Source organism: Macaca mulatta, chromosome 8 (assembly GCF_049350105.2).
Source record: "Macaca mulatta isolate MMU2019108-1 chromosome 8, T2T-MMU8v2.0, whole genome shotgun sequence".
In the NCBI taxonomy this organism is placed as follows: Eukaryota; Metazoa; Chordata; class Mammalia; order Primates; family Cercopithecidae; genus Macaca; species Macaca mulatta.
Window position 1 is genome coordinate 107,135,949 of NC_133413.1, and position 25,458 is coordinate 107,161,406.

Consider the following 25,458-nt stretch of genomic DNA (forward strand, 5'->3'; position numbering starts at 1 on the left):
GAATAACCTTCTCAAAACAGAAAACCTTTGCTTTCCTTGCAATTATTTGGCACATTCTAAGGGTGGATATGGTCAGTATCAAGTTGGGAAATAAAGAAAGTGCTTCATAAATCACACAACTTTTTCTGTTGCTGAGTCAGTATCAGACACAGATATTTTCTGAGTCAAACCTGCTGTTCTGTCAGGTGGGAGATTATGGATAAGGTCTGAGATTGAGTGGAGTTTGTTAGAGCAAGATACTAATGAGCACAGGGTCATGGGCTTGATCCCCATACAAGTCGATTAGCTTAAACCATAAAGGGACTCCTGGCTCATCCACCCTGGCAAATATGTGGTCACAGGCCTAAGGAAGATTAGGTTAGAGAGTGAGAAAAATCCTTCATCATCAAGAGGAAAAAAAAAAAAACCAAACCCTCAAAGCACATGTCCTATTGGATGTAGCAAGTGATATCATCTGCAGTTATAGTCAGTGCCTATATTACTTATATGTAGGGAGAAGATCTGCATGCCATTAAATCTCCCATAATATATAATATAGGGCACATGAGGTTAAATAACCAACGGGAACTATAGTGGCATCCAAAAACTCTTACAAGAAAGGTGAAGTCTTATAGTTAACTGAGATGGGGTGGAACCTCCATGGCCACGGTAGAACTCTGTGACTATGCTAGAGAGCTCTTGTGCAATTAATTCCTTGTTGGACGTGAAGCTATGCACATATACCCTAAGACAATGTTGTCTTCTCCTGGAGGATGGATAAAAGGGCAGAGAGGATTGTGTGAGGGCCTAGGATTGTAGCCACTTGTCCTAAGGCTGCCTTATTCACTCTGTATATTTGCACACCCTGGTTTCACATTATCTGAGTGTTTTCCTGTGGAAAGAGGTTTTCCTATCTTCATTATAAGAAGGACAGTATTTTCTAGCCATATCCATTTTTCAAGGATGATCTATTTAAAAATTGTTTTTCTCAATGAAAAATTTCAAATGATCGGAATAGAATAATGAATGTCCATATACACATTATCTGGATTTAACAATTGTCAACATTTTGCCATATTTGCTTCATTATTTTGTGGTTTTTTTTTTTTGCTAGTGTTATCTCACCTTTACATATTTTTCTTAAAAATGACAATTTTTTGCATAACTGTAATACTATTATCACTCCCATTAAAATGAACTATATAATTGCTTAATGTCCTCTAATATTGCAAATTCAAATTGCTCAATTGTCCCCAAATTGTCTTTTGCAGCCAGTTTGTTCAGTCAGAATCTAATCAAGGATAGTGAATTTCGTGTGTGTGTGTGTGTGTTTGTGTGAGCATGTGAAATGGAGTTGTGGAAGAGACAAGCCAGTTGGTCTGTACAATGTCTCATCTTTTAGATTTGTCTGAGTTTTCAGGATGAGTTTTGATGATTTGTATTTGGTGTTGAAAATGGACTTGGGTCTGGAGATTGGCAGTGGCCAGGAGACCCTGTACAGAGAGGACATTCGATAATGAGGGAGGTAAACCAAAGGCAGCAGGTATGTTTCATATTTTTGTGTCCTGCTTCCCACCAGCGTTGACAGACAAACTCATGTGAACACACAGGGACATAGTCATTTATAAAAGAATCAGGTAATGTTTTTCTCTTTGCCAGGCCATAGATAGCACAGAGCTTGAGGATATGATAATCCTATTAGCTGTATATTTTGAATAGTGTATCCTGAATAAAACAAGATAAACCAAGAGGCAGAAAAACGAATAGAAATTAAAGCTATGAGAAAGTCATAGAAAATTCTTAGTGGTCTGACATTTTGAGTTTGTTCTTCTTTGGTTAAGTTCACTCATCTCTCTTGGGAGTAGAGAGAACTCATATTTGAGATAAACAACTGCAGAGGACCAAGAGTCTTGGGAGAAGCTGATGACAGGCATTCAGATGTAAGACTTGGGAAGAAGACAGCCACAGAAGGAAAGTACAGGGAGGCAAACAGTGGGAGGGGCCAGCTCATCTCTTTTCTCCTTTTCCCCAAAGACTGGTGGTTGTCAGAGGGTCTATAAAACCTTTTCTGATCTTAAAAGTATTTTGGAAGACTAAGTCAATCTTTAGCATTCTTAACCTGGAGCAGGGGTTCTGAAACTTGAATGCACATTGGCATCACCTGGGAACTCTCAAACACACTGATGTCTGGGTAACACCCTCAGAAATTCTGATACAATTTGTCTCAGGTGTGGCTAGGGCAATAGGCTTTTTAAAAGACTTTCCAGGTAATTCTAATGAGTATCTAAGTTTGAGACCACTGATCTAGATCAATTAACCGTGTGTGTGTGTGTGTGTGTGTGTGTGTGTATGTGTATGTGTGTGTGTGTATATATATGTGTGTATATGTATGTGTGTGTATGTGTGTGTGTGTGTATGTGTGTGTGTATATATATGTGTGTGTATGTATGTATGTGTGTGTGTGTATATATATGTGTGTATATATATGTGTGTGTATGTATGTATGTGTGTGTGTGTGTGTGTGTGTGTATATACATATATATGCCTTTGGTTTAAAAAAGATACATTCAACACCTCCCTGCATCCAATAAACCTTATGGAAACCCAATGCATAAAACAGATAAAAGTGGAGGTGCTTTATGTAAGGTGCTCTTGAAGCCTGGCTGAGTAGGCACCATTTGCTACACCCACTCCCCGTTTCTTTCAAACCCTCTCATCTTCCTAAAGCAGTGTCTTCAAAGAATTAGGGTCTGAAGAGTAGGACTATTTGAAAAATGACTGGTCCAGAGTTTACAGGGTTTTAACCATCTACATCTAGAACTCTGGTTCTTTCAATTAACTTATTAACTGTATGACTTTGTACAACTATACCTAAACTGTCTGATCCTCAGTTCTCTTATATCTTAATTAGAGATGATACCTATCTCACAGGTTGTAATGAAGACTAAAGTTGGATATATGCTAGTGTACTCTCAGTAGAGATTAGCTCCTTCAGTAGTTCAGGCTTTCCTCCAGGCTACTGCAAGCTTTCAGGTCTGTCCTGGGATGGGGTTGATGGTTTGGTTTAATCTGGGAACTTCAGTTACCTTCATATTATGCTCATATTTTAGGGTGTACACAGATTCCCTTTACCCATGATGGATCTAAAATTCCTGATTGACTTGCAGCATCATAGGAATAAATGGAGGTGGGGTGGGAGTGAGAGTTTGTTCACTGCTGAGTGCTAAGGGAGAAGCCAGGAGCTTCCATGAATTGACTCAGGAAATGCTCTATAATTCAGATGAACTATTAATCAACGGGAAGGGAACAAGGCAAAGTCCATTTTAATGGAAACGACCATATGAAAAAGGTATTAAGATCCATAATAGGCATAGTGGAAGGGCTGGGAGTGTTGAGGTGGGAAGGAGTTCTCTGTGGACCAGAGGAGCAGGTTCATGACTGAGGGAGGAGTTTTTGATTTTTTTGGTAAACAATAGATTTTTAAGCAGGAATGAAGAAACATGAACATATTCATCCCTATTTTTTTGTTCCAATATGGTTAAACAAAATTCCCAGATAATATAGAAACCCTGCTTATTCCCCTTATGAATATTTTACTAAGAAGTAAATATACTATATATACTATATAATATACTATATATAATATACTAAGAAGTAAATATAAGAAGTAAGTAATAAAATATAAAAATATTTTAATGTATTGCTAAGAAGTGAAATTGATTGATATGAATTTAACTTCCTCCTTCCTCCTCTTCCCACCCAGACATTAGTAAATAGTGAAATGGTTGTAAGTGGTCAGGGAGATGACAAAAGAGAAGTCTGAGGCTTGGGGAATTACAACGTCAGATGATCTGTAATTGAATAATACTGAGTAGAATACACAAATCAAAAGTGGTGTAAAATCTATTACAGGAAAAACTCATTTGAGTCTGACCCTGTCACAGTCATTGAACTAGTGATTGCAGTCTAAACATGGCCAGCGGTGGTATTTCCTGTTTATCTTTCACAAAGCTGGCGACAATTTCCACATTATGTTCTCTGCACATCTCCAACCTCTACAGAATGAAAAATGCCTTTTAGTTTCCTCAGCATTCACAATGTAGAACCTTCCAGAGAAACTTTCTTTTCTTTCTGGCATCTGGATAAATGGAGGAATGGCACGAAGGGGTAGGTGCTTAGGCCAATTAAGATGTTTGTGGGCTCAGTGGGGATGACCCTTAGTCTTTAAAACATTTTTTTTGTAATTATCTTATTCACGTATTATTATCCAAAATACCATGATTGTGGTTTTGGTTGCTACTGCACTTTAATGTAGTAGATGTATTTTTACTTTCCATTCTTCTTTTTTTTTTCTTTAAAGATTTCCATGCTTAATAGATGAGAAGAAAAATTTCCTAAGAAGTAAAATGTTAAAGATGCTTATTTGGGATCATAGGATCTCTTTTAGCAATTTGCAATTTGAAGCGGAGACCACACAATTTCTTGCCACATTGGGATACTGTCTAAACTGCTGCCTCGTTCACACGTTATCTTCCTGCTATCTGGCATACCTATACTCACATCCAGGTCCTGAACAGGGGCCCTACATAGCTCTGAGGTAATCAGAGTTCACTTGTCCACAACTTCCCCATTGAAAGACTACGCCCTTTAGAATTTTGTATTCTGAAGAAAATTTCTGTTTTTTAAAAATATTTCTATGTTAGTGAGTTGTCTGAGAAAAGAATGTGATTAAGGTAGTTCCGATCAAGGTATATATGAGAGACTAATCAGTGGTAGGACTCAATGTTTTATCCTGATATGAGTATATTCATTTCGAAAAGAGTCTCCTATAAACTCCAGCTAAACAAACACAAAGGCATTTTCAGGATTACAGGTATACATTTTGATGACTGGAACAGAGTGGTATATAGAGTTTTTCATATAGACCCTCCTCAAATCTCCACACATGACTTCTATTTCAAATCTATTTAAATTTTACCCTAACATGACTAAATTTACTTTCCTTTATACCTTCACGTTGCCAGGACGTTTAAAAGCCTCCTCCATTCCTACCAAAGATAAGACATTGATGACATGTCATCTCCTGCCTAACTTGTGACTATTCTCAGTGTTGGTGAAGAGATGAAATTTGTAGATGAGGAATTTTAATCCTACACTTTGTATTTAATTAATACATGACTTTATGTATTATGGTCTTGATTTTTAGCACATCTTTATTTTCCTTTTTCCAGTTTTAACAATGAACTTTTTCAATCTATCATTACTTAGTGAAGACGGTTAATAGTGAATACATGGTTCAGGTATTTCTTTTAACAGCTCTGCCAATAGAAATACAGTGTAAACCCCATATATGATTATATTATTTTCCAGTAATCACATTAAGAAAAGAAACAAGTAAAGTAAAATTTTAATAACACATTTAATTCAATATGTCAAAAATATTATCATTTTAACATGTAATCAGTGTAAATAATGAGGTATCTCATTTTTTTCCCTGAAAAAATCTTTGAAATCTAGGATTTCTTTGAAATCTGGGAGGTATTTTACAATTACAGCCTATCTCAATTTGGAGTGACCATATTGAAGTACTCAGTAGCTAAGTGTGGCTACCATATTCACAGCCTTGGAAAATTTTGAGTAAGATGAATATAAGTTGTGAACCTGCACTTAGTTTCAATTAGACTATCTTCTTTATGGAAACGTTTAAATCTAAACTAATTTTTCTCCCAAAATATGCTTCTCTGCTAGTGCTCTCCAATTCAGTAATTGGCCCTGACATGCCTGTCATATGTGGTTTTAAAGGCAGAACATAGTACACCTCTAAGAGGCATTAATTACAGTGTGCACATCTGTATGTAGCAGTATGGGCTCAATCACACGACTTAGTTGTCCTTGCCAGAAAAAGAGTTATTTGAGACACGTCATCTTCCTCATTTCTACACCCCATCTTCCAAAATTGTCTTTCACTAAGTCCTGTCAGTTCTACCTCCAGAGTACATCTAGGTCCGGATTACATTATTCCATCTCTAAGGTCATCTCTTTAAGTAGGCTGCTACCTCCTAGATGGCTGCAATAGTCTCTAACAGGCTTCCCACATCCTCTTTGGATATTCTCCAGTCCATTCTCCATGTTGCAGCCTGTTTTGTCAAAGGCAAATCTCAGCATGCCACACTCCCACTTAAAATCCTCTGATAGGCCGGGCATGGTGGGTCACGCCTGTAATCCCAGCACTTTGGGAGGCCCAGGCAGGCAGATCACGAGGTCAGGAGATCGAGACCATCCTGGCTAAAATGGTGAAACCCCGTCTCTACTAAAAATACAAAAAATTAGACGGGCGTGGTGGCGGGTGCCTGTAGTCCCAGCTACTCGGGAGGCTGAGGCAGGAGAATGGCATGAACCTGGGAGGTGGAGGTTGCAGTGAGCTGAGATCGCACCACTGCATTCCAGCCTGGGTGACAGAACAAGACTCCATCTCAAAAAAAAAGAAAAAAAAAAATTCCTCTGACCACTTCCCAGGCTTTTATACTTGAGTCCAAAATCCTGTGGTGACCTACAAGGCCTTTGTGATCTGGCTCCATTTATCTACTACTCATTCCTTCTTTATTTTGCTATGTTTCTCTCTCTTCCTGTGTGAGGATTTTCACATACTCTCTTACTTTTATCTGCAGTGCTTGTTTGCACGCTCTCTCTTTCTCTCTCTCTGTCTGCCTGGCTAAACTCTTTTTGCTGTTCTGCTTAAATGTGACTTTTCAGGAACACGTTCTTTAACTTCCTTGACTCTTGGGCCCCATCCTGTATGTTTTCATATTAAATAGTACCACTATGCTTTTTTCAGAACACTTATCATAAGTTTATCTATATGATTATTTGTGTAATTTTAGTATATTATCTGTCTCCACTAATGTAAGCTTCATATGAATAGAGAACCAAATCTCCCTTGTTTATTCCCTTTATGCCTGTAGTACTAGCCTAGGGCCTGGCATATATTAAGCCTTCAATAACTTCCAGCTGAATCTGCAAAGGCATGTGCTCAGCCCATTGTCTGTAGCAGCTTGGTAGCTTTAAGAGGCTTCTCAAGGTTGCAGAAACCCTTGTGGGTATGACTAAGTGTTCCAGCTTCTGTTTCATTGTGAAGATTTTAGAAGTGTAGCCTTTAAGAGGCATACTACAATCCTTCCAAAAACAAAAAAAAAAATCGGAAAATAAATTTGGGAGAGGATGTGGAACAAAGTAATTTCTACACTAATAGGAAAAATGTAAATTGGTGTAACTTCTTTGGACTGTGTCCCCAAACAAAAGCTGGGTCATGTCAGATGTGTTATTCTGTCTTCTTGGTTATTGGGTGTTTCTTTGTGGGGGTGGGGGTATTCCTTCTGGTGAGTCATAACATACTCCATAAAAATCCACATTGTGGCCGCTTCCATAGACCCATCTGCAGACAGGCCTTTACTCAGATCTTCTTCTTCCAGATCTTTCAATCTTTTCTTTCAGGTGCCTGCTCAATTAGCCAGGGTATTCTTCACTATTTATTAATCCTCATATCTTCTAACAGCAAGACACTTCCTGTCCGCACAAAGAGGATGACTTAGTGTATGCCTTCGTTCATTGGAAAGATTTTCCCCTCTTTGCTGTCTTTTGAGGCCATCCCTCAGGGAGGGTTGTTGTGCAACGGCAGTCCATTTTTGGGTCACACTGAGATACTGAGCCGATTCATTTATGAACTAGTTTTCCCTTTTTCAGTTGGCCATTAGGGACTCAACACAGGGCTACAGGTATCGTTTGAAGAGAAATGGATGATATGGGTTTGAGAGTCATGCAATTTGCTTGTGCCCCCTGGCCCTGCCTTTGTCCAATCCTGGATGTATAATTTCCATCTTATGATGGAGTACTACCAGACCTGCCTAATCATATGAATTTGTGGGTTTGTTAGAACTCAGCTTAATGTGGTTATTTCTTATTGTGGGGTAGCTTGAGGTTCTATGGTCAGATGCTCAGTCTCTACCAGGGCTCAGTAGTGTTCCAAGAGCTGCTTTTTGAATGTTATGTAGTTCCTTGCTAAAGATGGCATGCTTTGTTTTAGAACCCTGGGGAACCGCTTATGTTATGATTCTACTCTTTCTTTCTGTAAAATCCACATGGTGTCTTTTCAAACCACAGAAACCCCAAGAACCAAAAGTTTTGTCATATCATATTGCATAAGTCACAGGGTCACTTTTATGACAACCTGAACCTGCTGGAGAGCCCTTTGGTGTTTTGAGCTCCACTCACAGCTGGGAAATGTGTATTGTTGCCTAACCTATGTAAATGGATACTGCTTCCTTATTGATAGGGATGGAAAAGAATGCATTTGTCAGATAAATGGCTGCATACTACATGTCAGATATTGTGTTAATCTGCTCTAATGAAGCTATCATATCTGGCCAGCAATTGCAATTGTGGCTACTACTTGGTTATTATAGAATGTTGTAGATTTTATTTCTTTAATAATTAATAGACATTAGAGACTTTCTAAATCTCTCTGAGCCCATATTGGTAGTTCATACTTTTCTAGGAATATGTCTATTTCACCTAAGGGATTCAGTAAATTTCTCTTATTACCTTTTTAATATCTGCTACATCTGTAGTTGTGTCCCTTTTTTATTCATAATATTATTTGTGCCCTCTTTCTGTTTTTCTCATTCACTTTTGCCGGAGGTATGCCAATTTTATTAGTTTTTGCAAAGAACCAATATTTGACTCTGTTGTTTCCTTCTATCTTTGCTTTCTGTTTTATTAATTTCTTCCTCTTGTCTTTATCTTCTCAATTTTTATATTATTCCTGTTTGCTCTTTTCTTAACTTTTTAAAGTTGGTTGTTGTATTAGGGTTCTCTTAGAGGGATAGAACTAATAGGATATATATATATACACACACACACACACAGAACAAATAGGATATATATATACACATACACACACACAGAACTAATAGGATATATATATACACACACATATATATATATGAGTTTATTAAGTATTAACTTACATGATTACAAGGCCCCACAATATGCTGTCTGCAAGCTGAGGAGCAAGGAGAGCCTGTCCAAGTCCCAAAACTGAAGAATGTGTAGTCCACTGTTTGAGGGCAGGAAGCATCCGGCACGAGAAAAAGATGTGGGCTGGGAGACTAGCCATGTCTCACCTCTTTCATGTTTTTCTGCCTGCTTTGTATTCACTGGAAGCTGATTATTTTGTGCCCACCAGATTAAGGGTGGATCTGCCTTCCCCAGCCCACTGACTCAAATGTTAATCGCTTTTGGCAACAGCCACACAGACACACTCAGGATTAATACTTTGTATCCCTCAATCCAATCAAGTTGACACTCATTATAAACCATCACAGAGGTTTAACTTATTAATTTTTCACCCTTTCTTGTTTCTTATTACAAGTATTTAAGGTTATAAATCTTTTTACTTTGGATTTTAATATTATGTATATTTAAGTTATAAATGGCTCTAAATCTGTCTCCCTCTGCATCTCACAATTCTTGATTTGTAGAACTTTTGTTCTTTCAGTTGTATGTATTTTCTATTTTTTAGTATTTTCTAATTTTTGTTCTTCTATAGCCCATGAGTAATTTAGAAGTATGTTTTTGAATTTTCTAATGTGTAATTTTCTTTGATAGTTCTTTTTGCTGCTGATTGTTGATTTAACTTTTTTGTCAGATATTGCAATGTATGAGATATAGATTCTCTGAAATTTGTCAATATCTATTTTATGGCCTGAAATGTGGTTAATTTTTATAAACCATGTGTGCTTGAAAAGAATGTGTATTTTCAAGTTGTTAGATGCATTGTTTCATAGATACACATTCAATTAACCTTGTGCTGTTCAAATTTTTATTTCATTATTGATTTGTTGTTGTTTGACATATCAGTTAGTGAGGAGATATGTTAAAATCTTCCATTTATGTGGATTCGTCCATTTCTCTGTAGTCCAGACATTTTTTGCCTTATACTTTGAAATCTGTGTCATTAAGTGCATACATATGTAAATTGTTATATCTTCTCGATGAATGGAGATCTTATGTAGTGATCTTTTTTATCAGTAATCCTTTTGCCTTTAAGTCTATTTTGTCTGATAATAAGACTTTACCAGTTTTTTAAATTGGTGTTTTCTTGATTGTTCTATAAATTTGACATTAAATTCTTGTTTTGTTTTAAATTTTTGTATATTAAGCTTTAGATGGTGTCTCTTGCAAATAACTTAGAGTTGTATTTTCTTTTTAATCCAGTCTGACAATATTTGTCTTTTAACCAGGTAATCTAGGCAATTTACATTGATCATGATTAATATTATATTTGGATTCATTTCTGTCATCTCATAATGGTTTGGACTGAAGTGTTGATCTAGATTGTTCCACATCCGTTGGTTGAACGATGTTCCAACCACTGAATCACCCAATCACTGATCCACATCCTATTATTTTGAACTATCCTTATGGCCCCCAATAGCATAGTGACTTAGGGTTAAATGGCAGTGTAAAAGGATACAGGAGGCCAGGTGTGGTGGCTCACACCTGTAATCCCAGCACTTTGGGAAGCCGAGATGGGCGGATCACAAGGTCAGGAGTTCAAGACCAGCCTGACCAACCTGGTGAAACCCCATCTCTACTGAAAATACAAAAATTAACTGGGCGTGGTGGTGCATGCCTGTAATCCCAGCTACTTAGGAGGCTGAGAAAGGAGAATCGCTTGAACCCAGGAGGCAGGTGCTGCAGTGAGCTGAGATTGTGCCACTGCACTCCAGCCTGGGCAACAGAGCAAGACTCCATCTCAAAAAAAAAAAAAAAAAAACAGTATCAGGAACTGGAGATGGTTAGTGGGGTGAAGAGCAGTTTCAGGAAAGAAGTTCACCATCATCCTATATTTAAGGGACTATGATATGTATATAAAAGAGGGATTAAAACTTGAGCAACAAATGACAGAACTAGAGCAAATGAGTAGAAGAATATCTTATTCCTTGAGCAGCTGTTATGTGCCAGGAAAATTGCTAAATACTTTTCACATATAACTTAATTCATGAAACAAACCACTGAGGGAAGGGCTCATCATCCTTATTTTATAGGTGAGAAAAATGAGGCTCAGAGAGATTAAAGAAGTTACTTGAAGTCAAACAACTAGTAACTGGCAGAATTGGGACTCATACTCAATTTTGTATGACTCTAAAACCCTTGTTCTTTTTACTGAATTATATCACAGAGAGGTGAACTGTTAAATACCAAATGGAGGAAGAATACTTTTTATAATTAAAATTGGTAAAAAAAAAAAAAAAAAAAAAAAAAAGTAATGAACTATCATTTGAAGTGGTGAGCATCCCATCACTGGGCATTTCTAAACAGAGATAATGTGATCATGTGTCAGGACTATTATAGTGAGAGTTTTACTTTGAGTGGAATATTGTACTTTAGAACAGATGCTTGGATTAGATGACCATTAATTATGGTCTATTTCAATTTCCATGAGGTTATTGAAACTGTGCCAGAGCTTAACAAATGTATGCTTTTCAAAACTCTCCCTACCTTCTGAAACTAGCCGCAATGTGAACTTGTCCTTTCTTCACTTCGCCTCCTTAACTCACTGCAGTGTTATGTGATGTGTACAGGTGGGGACTTTAATAAAACCCTATTTGATGATGACTTGATGAAAGTCTATTTGGCCTGTTTAGATAGGAGAAAAACAAGTCATGTGTGTTTAAGTGCAGTGTAAGTTTCTTTAATTTGAAATATTGGAGCCAAGCAATGCAAAAGCTGAGAGACTCCATTTAATAGCATGTTAATATATTAAAACGCTTAATAATACATTCATAATATTTAAAATACAAATATTTCTACAATGTAATATTATTTTACAGATGGTATTTAGTAAATAGCCAGTATTCACTGGGAAGTGGGGAATTCATTGTCCTTTGTGCCTTGCTTTGTTGACACATTCTACCACATGAAGGCCAAGAGCCCGTAAGAATAGAAAAACCTGTCAGCAGCAGCCTCATCAAGCTGGTCCCTCTGTAGACTCCGCTCTGTTCACTTATTTTCTTTATCCTTACTGCTAATTCATCAAGTAACCATTTCCCCTTCTTTTAAAGCACAGCCACAAGCATTATTTCTTCCCGGAGCTTTCATTGACCTGTGCCTCTCCCTGCACTGTACCTCTCGAGGTATCCAGTAGTGGTAGTTGAAGTATATGAAGAAGGATTTTATACATTCTTTACTTTTGTTTTGGGTAGTTCTTTTAAACCTTGTGAAAGCAATTTCACAAGTGCTTCCTATAACGTTGCTCTGATGTGGATAGGAAAGATCTCATTATAGCCTTTGGACATGAAGAAACTGAGACATAAGGAGGCCGAGAATTGCCAACTAGTGGTAGAGTTTTAGCGTCTTTCAGCTCCACAGCTCTACTAGCCAATTGTGTGTTCCAAAATATTTCCCACAGGTTTCTGATTCTTGGATTTTAAGTGGTATGCTATGGTTGGTACCTGGGATTTGATGTATTTAAAATTTGTTTGGGCCAGGTGCAGTGGCTCATGCCTGTAATCCCAGCACTTTGGGAGGCTGAGGCAGGTGGATCACCTGAGGTTGGGAGTACGAGACCAGCCTGGCCAACATGTTGAAACCCTGTCTCTACTAAAAATACAAACATTAGCCAGGCATGCACACCTGTAATTCCAGTTACTCCAGAAGCTGAGGCAGGAAAATCACTTGAACCCAGGAGGTGGAGGTGCAGTGAGCAGATATTGTCTCACTGCATTCCAGCCTGGGTGACAAAGCGAATCTTTGTCTCAAAAAAAAAATTGTTTGACTCATTATTTGAATGGGTCATGCAAGTGCTGACCAATTCATAGAGAAAAGTATGGTTATGGAATCCCTACTAGAATGTGAACAGATTTTGAGAAAGGCCTACCATTGAGGTGAGTGTGCTGTAACCTGAGCATGTGAGACCAAAAAAACACTTGAGAAAAATTTTTGCTTTCAGAATTCATCTATGTGACTCTATAGATTGGATATTCTGGTTTCATCCAGCTAGCCCCAAAATGACAGAGGGTTGTCTTGCGCAGTCAGAGATGTGTAGTGTAAAGATTATTGGGGACTACTGAGGAGCCACAGGTTCTAATTATAGAGTGTCTTAAGATTAGATTATTATCTTTTTTACTTTCCTGGCCTCAGCTCTCTCTTATGGCAAGTGAAGGGTTTGCAATAAGGTCAGTGGTTCTCAGACCATAGTCTTTGGAGTACATGGACCAGAATCACCAGGGGACTTGTTAAAAGTTGAGATGCCTGGACTCCATCCAGGGTACTGAATTGGAATCTCTGGAGTGGCACTTGTTTATCTGCCTTTTGACAAGTTGACCAAATATGCAAACTAAAGTTTGAGCACCTCTGGATGAGGGAGATTCTAAGGTTCCTTCCAGCTCTATGATCCTTTGAATGAGAAAGACAAAGACAGACAGCAATTACGGATTTCATTTCAGATTTCTTCACTATTCTTTAATGTCAGAGCCGTTAGTAATTTTAAATTTGCCAGAAATCACCTAATTAGCATGTGATGACAATATACTGTTTTCGTTTTTTATGTCTGCCTCCTCCAGCTTATTATCAGCATTGTTTCTATTTCTTTTGTGCATTACTACGGTAATCAGTCTCTTCTTATTCACTTCCATCCTTTATATCGTCATCAGAGATTTTTGGTGTGTTTTTGTCCATAAAACAACAAACACAAAAAAGTCCTTCACATGATTAATATGTTGCTTTTTTTTGGCAATAAAATCCCTTAATTTCTCAGCATGGCTTACTAGACCTTTCCAAGTATTATTTATCTTTGTAGTTTTATCTCCCAAATTTTTACCCTCATCCAGCCAGGAATACTTTAATTCTCAAACTAGTTTAGGTAGCTGATTACCTAGAGTCACCTTGTTTCTTTCTTTCTTTTTAAATATGAAATAGTTTTATAGTTTACTTCATTGTATGATCTGAGAATTTTATTCATATAAAATATTACTATATGATAACATTTTAGACCAGAAGCATTTATTAATAATAAAAAAAACCAAGCACTGGATTTAGTTTGGCTCTCTGAGTTTTCTACCTAATATTCTTTTCTATCTGTTTTAACTGTTTGCTACCTCTTTCTGTTAGAAAAGTGAAGAAAAATGCCAAAGAAGTATTTTTGTAAGAATAACCTAAAATTAAGACTATTCCATATATCAATTAAAAAAATCAAAATTGCTTTTATATGGTTTAAATAATAAATTACTTTGATTCCATTTATGGAGCACCAGTGGGTTTTTTTGTGAACACCGTTGGGTAACAAGATCTGTGTCCCTGTGGTTCTCTTTCTGGAATGCCTTTCTGAAGTTTCCTCTTAAACAATTCCTGCTCATTTTTCAAGACCCAGTAGATTTGTCACCATTATTGCAAAGCCTTTTCTGACCCTTATAGAAACAACCATCAACTCTCTCCTCTATATTTCCCAGGTTGCTTGGTATGTTTATCTCTACTTAAAAAACTAATATCTAACACCATTATAATAATAATAATTATTGTTTATACCCTCTCTTCCTCTCTTGCCTCTATGGGTCATGGCACAAAGTTTATGTTCAATAATTGATGTTAAATGAATGTCTTGTTTTGACTAAGATTTTTGTTCCTTAAGAACCTTATCCCTCTTACCTTTATTCTGTAGGACCAAGAACACAGGATCTTATGTGCACCCATTTGCGATGACAGACTGACCAAGTGATCTGGCTTTTCTCCACGCTCTGGGAAATGGTTCAACTCTGTCAAAGAGCAGTCAAGAAAAGTTCATATATTGAGAGTGATGTGATGATGGCTGTTTGAAAAGCTTGGAACTACCTTTTTAGATTAAATAGGCTTGTTTCTGTCTCAAATCTGGATTAGGGCCAATGCTTTGATATCCCAGTCAGCAAAGATCAGAAGTCAAGAATTCACAATCTTTCATCATGCTCTGAAATCATTTGTCAATAAACAACAAAGACCTTCTAGGGCTGGATAGAAGAGCTTGGAAGAGGAGCTCTTCTATCAGCTGGGGACTCTGGATGGGAAAAAGGCTTAGTTCAGGTCTGGTGAAGAATTTGAGAATAAGTGAAATGCAAGGGAACAGTAGTCAAGAAAGTGATTAGTACTGGGTGTTGGCTCGGATGTGAGGAAAAAGGTGCCTTACACTGTTGGCGAGGAGGACTGAAGTAGAAATTGGTACAGCCTTTCTGGAGTGCAGTTTTGCAAGGTGTATTTAAAATGTTAAAGGTATTTATACTGTTTTTCCCACCAACTCTACTTCTAAGAATTTTTCCTAATGACGTACTCTAATAAGTATACCAGGATGTTTGTATAAAGAGATTTATTTAGAACAACTATAAAGGTCCCAAAATAGGGAACTGATTAAACAAATTGATTAATCTATACAAGGGAATATTACACAGGCATTCAAATAATGATGTAGAGATATATTTATAGAAAAGCAAAGGGGTATATGATATATTGTCAGATTTAAAAATCCATTTATGAAATAATAGGTAGATTATGATTAATTTTTGTAAAACAGGTATATACATGTATATATATTATATATACACACACATATGCTACACAATTACTGGAAGTTGTCACTGAGAGATTTTTTTTTTTTGTTTACCTTGATGTTACAAATTTTCTACAGATAACATATAATACTCAAATTTTAAAGAAATAATTTTTTCTTTATTGGTATTCTCCAGGTTGACTGAATAGTGCTTGGAACAGATGTGTCATATGTATTAGCAAATTCAATGACTGAGTGAATAGGTGAACCACTTTACTTCCAACTTGGTAGTATAGGTTATACTGGTGAGAATTTTCTAAATTTTATCCATTCATCTTCTTCCACTGGAACTGACTGTAGGATAGCTGCTTTTTGATTCCTGAGATCTTTTCTTTTTTTTCCTGGTTTTCACTTTTCTTTTTTTTTCTTCAACTTTTATTTTAAGTTCTGGGTTACAAGTGCAGGATGTGCAGGTTTGTTACATAGGTAAACATGTGCCATGGTGGTTTGCTGCACAGATCATCCCGTCACCTAGGTATTAAGTCCAGCATCCATTAGCTGTTCTTCCTGATGCTCTTCCTTCCCTGAACTGTTCTCCTAACAGGCCTCACTGTGTGTTGTTTCCCCCAATGTGTCCATGTGCTCTCATAATTCAGGTCCCACTTATAAGTGAGAGCATGTGGTATTTGGTTTTCTGTTCCTGCATTAGTTTGCTGAGGATAATGGCATCCAGCTCCATCCATGTCCCTGCAAAGGACATGATCTCATTCCTTTTAATGGTTGCATAGTATTCCATTGTGTATATGAATCATATTTTCTTTATCCAGTCTATCCTGGGTGGTCATTTGGGTTGATTCCATGTCTTTGCTATTGTGAATAATGCTGCAATGAACGTATGTGTGCATGTATCTTTACAATGGAATGATTTATATTCCTTTAGGTATATGCCCAGTAATGGGATTGCTGGATCAAATGGCATTTCTGCTTCTAGATCTTTGAGGAATTTCCACACTGTCTTCCACAATGGTTGAACTAATTTACACTCCCACCAACAGTGTAACAGCATTCCTTTTTCTTCACAAACCTGCCAGCATCTGTTGTTTCTTGACTTTTCAATGAACCACCATTCTGACTGGCATAAGATGGTATTTCATTGTGGTTTTGATTTGCATTTCTCTAATGACCAGTGATGACGAGCTTTTATGCTTGTTGGCTGCATGAATCTCTTCTTTTGAGAAGTGTCTGTTCATGTCCCTTGCCCACTTTTTAATGGGGTTGTTTAATTTTTTCTTGTAAATTTGTTCAAGTTCCTTGTAGATTCTAGATATTAGACCTTTTTCAGATTATTAGATTGCAAAAATTTTCTCCCATTCTGTAGGTTGTCTGTTCACTCTGATGATAGTTTCTTTTGCTGTGCAGAAGCTCTTTAGTTTAATTAGATCCCATTTGTCAAGTTTTGCTTTTAGTGTTTTCTTTTTTTTTTTTAATTTATTTATTATTATTATACTTTAAGTTGTAGAGTACATGTGCATAACGTGCAGGTTTGTTACATATGTATACTTGTGCCATGTTGGTGTGCTGCACCCATCAACTCGTCATTTACATCAGGTATAACTCCCAATGCAATCCCTCCCCCCTCCCCCCTCCTCCCTCCCCATGATAGGCCCCGGTGTGTGATGTTCCCCTTCTTGAGTCCAAGTGATCTCATTGTTCAGTTCCCACCTATGAGTGAGAACATGCGGTGTTTGGTTTTCTGTTCTTGTGATAGTTTGCTAAGAATGATGGTTTCCAGCTGCATCCATGTCCCTACAAAGGACACAAACTCATCCTTTTTGATGGCTGCATAGTATTCCATGGTGTATATGTGCCACATTTTCTTAATCCAATCTGTCACTGATGGACATTTGGGTTGATTCCAAGTCTTTGCTATTGTGAATAGTGCTGCAATAAACATACGTGTGCATGTGTCTTTATAGCAGCATGATTTATAATCCTTTGGGTATATACCCAGTAATGGGATGGCTGGGTCATATGGTACATCTAGTTCTAGATCCTTGAGGAATCGCCATACTGTTTTCCATAATGGTTGAACTAATTTACAATCCCACCAACAGTGTAAAAGTGTTCCTATTTCTCCACATCCTCTCCAGCACCTGTTGTTTCCTGACTTTTTAATGATCGCCATTCTAACTGGTGTGAGATGGTATCTCATTGTGGTTTTGATTTGCATTTCTCTGATGGCCAGTGATGATGAGCATTTTTTCATGTGTCTGTTGGCTGTATGAATGTCTTCTTTTGAGAAATGTCTGTTCATATCCTTTGCCCACTTTTTGATGGGGTTGTTTGTTTTTTTCTTGTAAATTTGTTTGAGTTCTTTGTAGGTTCTGGATATTAGCCCTTTGTCAGATGAGTAGATTGCAAAAATTTTCTCCCATTCTGTAGGTTGCCTGTTCACTCTGATGGTAGTTTCTTTTGCTGTGCAGAAGCTCTTTAGTTTAATGAGATCCCATTTGTCAATTTTGGCTTTTGCTGCCGTTGCTTTTGGTGTTTTAGACATGAAGTCTTTGCCCATGCCTATGTCCTGAATGGTACTACCTAGGTTTTCCTCTAGGATTTTTATGGTATTAGGTCTAACATTTAAGTGTCTAATCCATCTTGAATTAATTTTCGTATAAGGAGTAAGGAAAGGATCCAGTTTCAGCTTTCTACTTATGGCTAGCCAATTTTCCCAGCACCATTTATTAAATAGGGAATCCTTTCCCCATTTCTTGTTTTTCTCAGGTTTGTCAAAGATCAGATGGCTGTAGATGTGTGGTATTATTTCTGAGGGCTCTGTTCTGTTCCATTGGTCTATATCTCTGTTTTGGTACCAGTACCATGCTGTTTTGGTTACTGTAGCCTTGTAGTATAGTTTGAAGTCAGGTAGCGTGACAGAGAGCCAAATCAGGAATGAACTTCCATTCACAATTGCTTCAAAGAGAATAAAATACCTAGGAATCCAACTTACAAGGGATGTAAAGGACCTCTTCAAGGAGAACTACAAACCACTGCTCAGTGAAATAAAAGAGGACACAAACAAATGGACGAACATACCATGCTCATGGATAGGAAGAATCAATATCGTGAAAATGGCCATACTGCCCAAGGTAATTTATAGATTCAATGCCATCCCCATCAAGCTACCAATGAGTTTCTTCACAGAATTGGAAAAAACTGCTTTAAAGTTCATATGGAACCAAAAAAGAGCCCGCATCTCCAAGACAATCCTAAGTCAAAAGAAGAAAGCTTTTAGTGTTTTCATAATGAAATCTTTGATCATGCCTGTGTTCTTAATCGTATTGCCTAGATTTTGTTCTAGGTTTGTTATAGTTTTGGATTTTATATTTACATCTTTAATCTATCTTGAGTTAATTTTTGTGTAAGGTTTAAGGAAGGGGTCCAGTTTCAATTTTCTGCATGTGGCTAGCCAGTTCTCCCAGCACCATTTATTATAAAGGGAATCATTTCCCCGTTGTTCGTTTTTGTCAGGTTTGTTGAAGATCAGATGGTTGTAGGTGTGTGGTCTTATTTTTGAGTTCCCTATTCTGTTCCATTCTATGTGTCTGTTTTTGTACCAGTACCATGCTGTTTTGGTTACTTTAGACTTGTAGTATAGTTTTAATTTGGGTAGCATGATGACTCCAACTTTGTTCTTTTTGCTTAGGATTATCTTGACTATTCAGCCTCTTTGTTCCATACAAACTTAAAATTTTTTTTTCTAATTTTGTGAAGAATGTTGGTGGTAGTTTAATGGAAATAGCATTGAATCTTTAAATTAGTTTGGGCAGTATGGCCATTTTGACGATATTGATTCCTCCTATCCATGAGCATGGAATGTTTCTCCATTTGTTTGTGTCCTCTCTGATTTGTTTGATCAGTGGTTTGCAATTCTCCTTGAAGAGGTCCTTCTCTTCTCTTGTTAGCTGTATTCCTAGGCATTTTATTCTTTTTGTAGCAATTGTGAATGAGAGTTCATTCATGATTTGGCTCTGCTTGCCTGTTGTTGGCGTATAGTAATGCTAGTGATTTTTGCACATTGATTTTGTATCCTGAGACTTTGCTGAAGTTGCTTATCAGTTTAAGATGCTTTTGGGCTGAGACGATGGGGTTTTCTAGGTATAGGATCATGTCATATGCAAACAAAGATAATTTGACTTCCTCTCCTATTTCAGTACTCTTTATTTCTTTCTCCTGCCTGATTGCCCTGGCCAGAACTTCCAACACTATGTTGAATAGGAGTGGTGAGAGAGGGCATCCTTGTCTTGTGCCAGTTTTCAAGGGGAATGTTTTCAGCTTTTGCCCATTCAGTATAATATTGCCTGTGGGTTTGTCATATATGGCTCTGATTATATCATGATATGAGGTTATATCCCTTCCTTGGTATGAGTTTGTGCCCCTTCTTGTGTCTGAGTGTTGATGATATATTTCTGACTGGTCATTAGTTGTTTCTGTTCATTTCATTAAGGGTACTGGGAGTCAGGTTCCATTAACCAGTGTCATTCCACCATTTTATTCTGTGACTTCTTTTGGTGCTATTACATTTAGAAAATTCTTCCTCTCTAAAATGTGGTAAATATTTATCTGCTTAGCTTTTAAAATATATTTTCATTTAATTCTAAAATGTATTTGAAATTAATTTTTATATGATGTGACGTGAGACCACAAGTTGATATTTTTCTTTTGAAATACATAACCAGTTTTACACAAACCATTTATAGAGTAGTCCATTTTTTCCATATTGGTTTATGATGTATGTTCTGTTACGTATTAAGTTACAATGTGTACAAGGCTCTCTTTCAGGCCTGATTGTTTTGTTGCGTTAATTTGTCTATTGATTCTTATACCACCATTATACTATTTTGTATGTGTTACAATGCAGTTTAATATTGAATTTGGGTACATTTCCACTGATTTTGCTTTTTTAAACAAATGAACTATTTTCATACACGATATTTGCCAAATAAAATGCTTGACATTATGTCAAAAATATAAATTAATTTTGGAATAATTAGCATATTTTATTATTTAGTCTACCTCTTCAGGAACATATTTTATCTTTCCATTTGTTTAAGTTTTCTTCTATCTTGCATCCCTCAAGGTTTTGCTTAAGAAATTTATAGTTTGTAAGTATTGTGTACTGACCTTTCCCTCATTATGTTTTCTAATTGTTGTTAGTATAGAGAAAATTGAATCTCGAATATATATTTTATAATTAGTGATTTTCTTGAGTATTATTATTGATTTTGGTTCTTTTGTATCTTCTAGAAAAGCAATCATGCCTTCTGCAAATAATTCTAACTTCTATTCCCTTTCGACATAGTTGTATCTTGTTTCTTTTCTTGCATGTTAGTATGATTTTGGACATCCTTACCTTCCTCCTAATTTTAATGAGAGCACCTTTAATAATTTGCAGCTAAGAGGCAATTGGCCTAAAAGAAATTAGGAAATACACTTAGCTTCCTAGTGAGGCTTAAAAGTAAAAAAAAAAAAACAGTGTTGAATTTTATCAAATCATCTGTTCTTTTTTTATAATTATGTCCTCTTATTTGACCTAGTGATGCAATGTGTTATATTAATATATTTCTAATATTAAACAATTCTTGCACTTCTGAGGTAATCCCTACTTGATTATGCTGGGTTATTGCTTTAATATACTTTGACTTAATTTTACAGATTTTTTATTTAGAATTTTCACAACTATATTCATAAATAAAACTTGTTTGGAAGGATATTTCTTGAAATGCATTTTAAGAAGGAATGTTATGAGGAAGAAATGGTTCCATGGTCAAATACACTTGAGAAAGGCAGATTAAAACATTTTAACAAATTTCTTTGCTTCAGATTTCTCAGAGACTTTAATATGCTAATACATGCTGTAATCTCTAAGGGAGTGCTTTTCAAGCAAACCCACAATGGACTCCGTTCCCCCCTCAGAAAGTGACACTAATTTCCACAGAACCCTCTTTGGAATATTAATCATTGTCATATTTTGTTATCAGGGTTATGTTAACCTCATAAAGTGAGTTAGGATAGCTTTTCCTACTTTAATGTACCCTGGAATGGATTATATAATATGGGTCTCATAAGTTTCTTGAAAACGTGAAAGGCCTAGAACCAGTTTTGCAAATTATCCCTTAATAACATTTGCTAAATTTTCCATGGATATTCAGCTTTCTTATAATATTGAATCAATGTTATTAATAATTATTTCTAGAAAATGGTTCACTTTGTTGAAATTTCTAAATTTGTTAAAATGTGATTGTGAGTGGAGTTCTCTTTTAATTCTTAAAATATGTTTTATTTATCTGTTGGTAAATAAAATGAAATTAAATGATCTGTGCCAAATACTTGAAACAGTGCGTGGCACATAGTAAGTGGTAAATGTTTTTATTTCCTCCCCCGTTTTCTTATTTTGTATCTTTCTTTTTCAAAAAATTTAGATTTGTCAGAACTTTGTTGATTTAAAAACTTTGTTTCCCAGATAATCACCTCTTCTGCTTATCTTTGAATCTACTTATCTCTTCCATCTATTTATTTGATTGTGTAAAAATTCATCACTGTTAGCCTTAGATTTGTATTTTATTCTTCCTGTTTTTTTGTAGTTGTTTTTTCTTTCTTTTCTAGCTAGCTTCTTGAATTGATTGAATAATTCTTTTAAAACAAAATTCTTGGTTAGTAATGAAAATATTCAAGTCTATCGATTTGATTTAAAAATAGTTCTATATTTTGTGGTCCTTTATGCACATTGTACAAAACTCAAAGCATACAAAAGGACTTACAGACAATAGCGAATTTTCTTCATTCTCCTGCCTTAGTATTCTTGTCCCTCACCAGGAGGTAACCACAATTATGATGTTCTTGTGTTTCCTTCCAGAGTTATTCTAAGTGGATTTGGCTTTTGAGTACAGCTTTGTCAGAAATGTGTATATTTTTACTTAATTATTACTTTCATTATTTTAAAGTAAAATTTATCAATTTAAATTTCTCACTTGATACAATAATTAGGAAGTCAAATTAAAATACTTATTCATAGGACATTAAATTATTTTGTTATTAATTTCTAGTTTTGCTGCATTGTGATTAAAGAATGTAGTCTATAATTTCTGCTACTTTGAAAGTCCTGAGGTTAATCATGTGAACAATTGCAAGGTCAAGTCTTATAAATATTTCATATGGATTTTAAAATTTATAATCTTCAAAGGGCACAAAGTATATAATTATTAATTCAAAGTAATTTTTATTTATTGTGGTTTATTTGATCTATTATAGACAGCAATAAATTTGTTTCCTTCTCAAATCTAAATTTTATCATTTTATTTATCCTTATAATAACTTAAAATTTTTTATGCCATAATATTTGGCATAAATTATGATTCTATGAGAATAAACACAAACATAAAAGTAAACTCTGGCTTGTAAATTTTAGTAAAGAAATAAGTCCTGAAAGTAACACCTATGCCAAGATATAAAAATTCAATTAGTGCAGCAGGATATCAAATTAAAAGTGAAATTTGTGTTCAGACTCCCCATTTCTAATCTCACATTTCAGTTGTAATTACTTTTGAATGCTTTTTATTTCTTCTAATAGTTACCTCCATAACTCTAAATAATGTGTTTGGATCTTTCATTCTTAATTAGTAACTATAGACTTTATCTATTGATTCTTCGATATGAAAGAGTAAGGCTCAAGTTATTTATACTACCCTTACCTTTCCTTTTCAAATTCTTCCCAATTGTAATTGTTTTCTTAGATGAGAAACTTTTGTAATTCTTAAAAATACTTAACCTCCAACTTCTTGATTCATCAACTTGAAACATTTTTTGGACTCTTGGTTATTTTTTGACTCTTGGGGAATGAATTTCCCAATTTAGCATCCTCTATGTCTTCCTTTCTCTACCGTCTGACTCGTGTTAGCTATGTTATCACTTTTATGTGGGGAATGTTTAGAGCATTCTGTTCTCTAATTCTAATTACATCTTCTCTGCTTTGTCTGTAGGTTAATTCTGAAAGTCAAAAACTGGTAGAATTTTGATATAATGGTTATATAAATATTCATTTCATGTTTGAGGAATATTGGGTATGTAGAGAAAGCGATGCATCTCAACATCTATGCCCCTTTAAGGAGAATGCTCTAAAGGTCAAGATTAAATGGATTTTCTCTTTCTATTTTAATATTTCATCCATTATTCAGACTGTTGTCATGATTTAACTTGTTTCATACTTGGACCATTCTTGGGAAATGTTTTGAGTTTAATTGCCTTTTTTCTTGAGAAAAGACACACGTATCTTTTTACCATATTGCCAATATCTTGCAATTGTTTAATGCTTTAGTAAGTATTACTCTATTTCTAGGTCTGTTTCAAAGCTGTCACCCTGATATTTTTCTTCATTTCACTTCTAGATTAGTTTCACTGTTTCTTAGATCCTGTGTATTCCCTTTTAAGAACATTTCTTTTTCCTCCCCTTCAGTACAGTTATTCAAGTGATTTTTTTTCCGTAAAGGGTACATGGGGGGTAAACTTCCTGGGTCATTGTTTTTCTGAAAATGTATTTATTTTGTCCTAATGATTGACTGATAGTTTTGGTAGGTACAGAATTCTAGATTTAAAATAATTTCCAGCTGAGCGTGGTGACTCATGGCTGTAATCCTAGCACTTTGGGAGGCCGTGGTGGGCAGATCACTTGAGGTCAGGAGTTTGAGACCAGACTGGCCACCATGGTGAAACCCCGTCTCTACTAGAAATACAAAAATATTTAGCTGGGCGTCATGGCACTTGCCTGTAATCCAAGCTACTCGGGAGGCCGAGGCACAAGAATCACTTGAACCTGTGAGGCAGAGGTTGCAGTGAGCCGAAATCATGCCACTGCGCTCCAGCATGGGCAACAGAGCAAGTCTCCGTCTCAATAATAATAGTAATAATAACAATAATAATCTCTTATTACTAATTTGAAGGCATTGCTTCTTTGTCTTTCAGCATTAACCGTTCCTGATAAAAAGCCTGATGCCAAGTTGATTCTCTTTACTTTCTAGGTAACCTGAATGCTCTGTCACAAATTATATTTTCTTCAGTTTCATTCTGTTCTTCATTGTTGTTAATATGCTTTTAAACTCTCAATCGTGTTTTGGGTTTCCTTATATTTTCATATTTTAGACAATTTATTTTCAGCTTGTTCTCTATTTATTGTGTTCTGACCTTGTTTCATAGAGATGATGACCTTTTACATATTTATGAAGACAGCAAAACTGGTTTAAATTTTCACTGAGAAAACTCTTTTGAGAAGTTTCTCTTTCTTTGAGGTTTTAGAGTGTTATCTATTTTCTCTGTTGTTGAAGTATCTTTTTTTCCATAATCCCATTGTTGACTCTTTTTCTACTTTTTCATTCTTGAATTGTATGAGATTTATCCAGGCTTTGTCTTTATTAACAAAAATAATAGGTGAATTATTTTTTGCTTCACATGTTTTGCTCAGATTTAAACTAAAATTTTAATTTGATTTTTTTTTAATGTCTAACAGGCATTCATCTGTCATGGATTTAGGTGAATTAATACAACTCTTGCATTTTTTAAACTATAAGGTTGCATGTAATTTGAAGTTGTTTAAATAGTGTAAAACATTAATTAATACTCTTTCACATGCCCTTCCAGAATATGAGCTCTTTGTTCCTATTTATATAGCTTTTTCTAAATAACTGTGCTTCTACTCACGCTGATTATTTTGCTAAGTTAGGAGATCTGAGGTCTTTTAGCAAAAGTAGAATAAGTAGAGCTCATGGAATGGGAAAACTGGTTTATGTAGGAGTCCATGACTACAGTAAAGAAAGTTCCCCTAAGACTGGTTGCTGCTCACTATATTTCTCACCAATGTA

The 25,458-nt window shown here is 35.8% G+C and overlaps 1 protein-coding gene across 14 annotated transcripts in view; it reads left to right on the plus strand.

The window, feature by feature from the left end:
• Window positions 1–25,458, plus strand: part of CPQ (carboxypeptidase Q) — a 492,586-nt gene that overhangs the window by 85,094 nt on the left and 382,034 nt on the right. Inside the window, exon 2 of one of the 14 annotated variants that reach the window (XM_077943881.1) lies at window positions 14,696–15,276. The exons of the other annotated variants lie outside the window; for them this stretch is intronic. The gene's annotated coding sequence lies outside the window, so the exon portion shown is untranslated. The remainder of the gene's footprint in view (window positions 1–14,695; window positions 15,277–25,458) is intronic. 14 annotated transcript variants of the gene reach the window in all.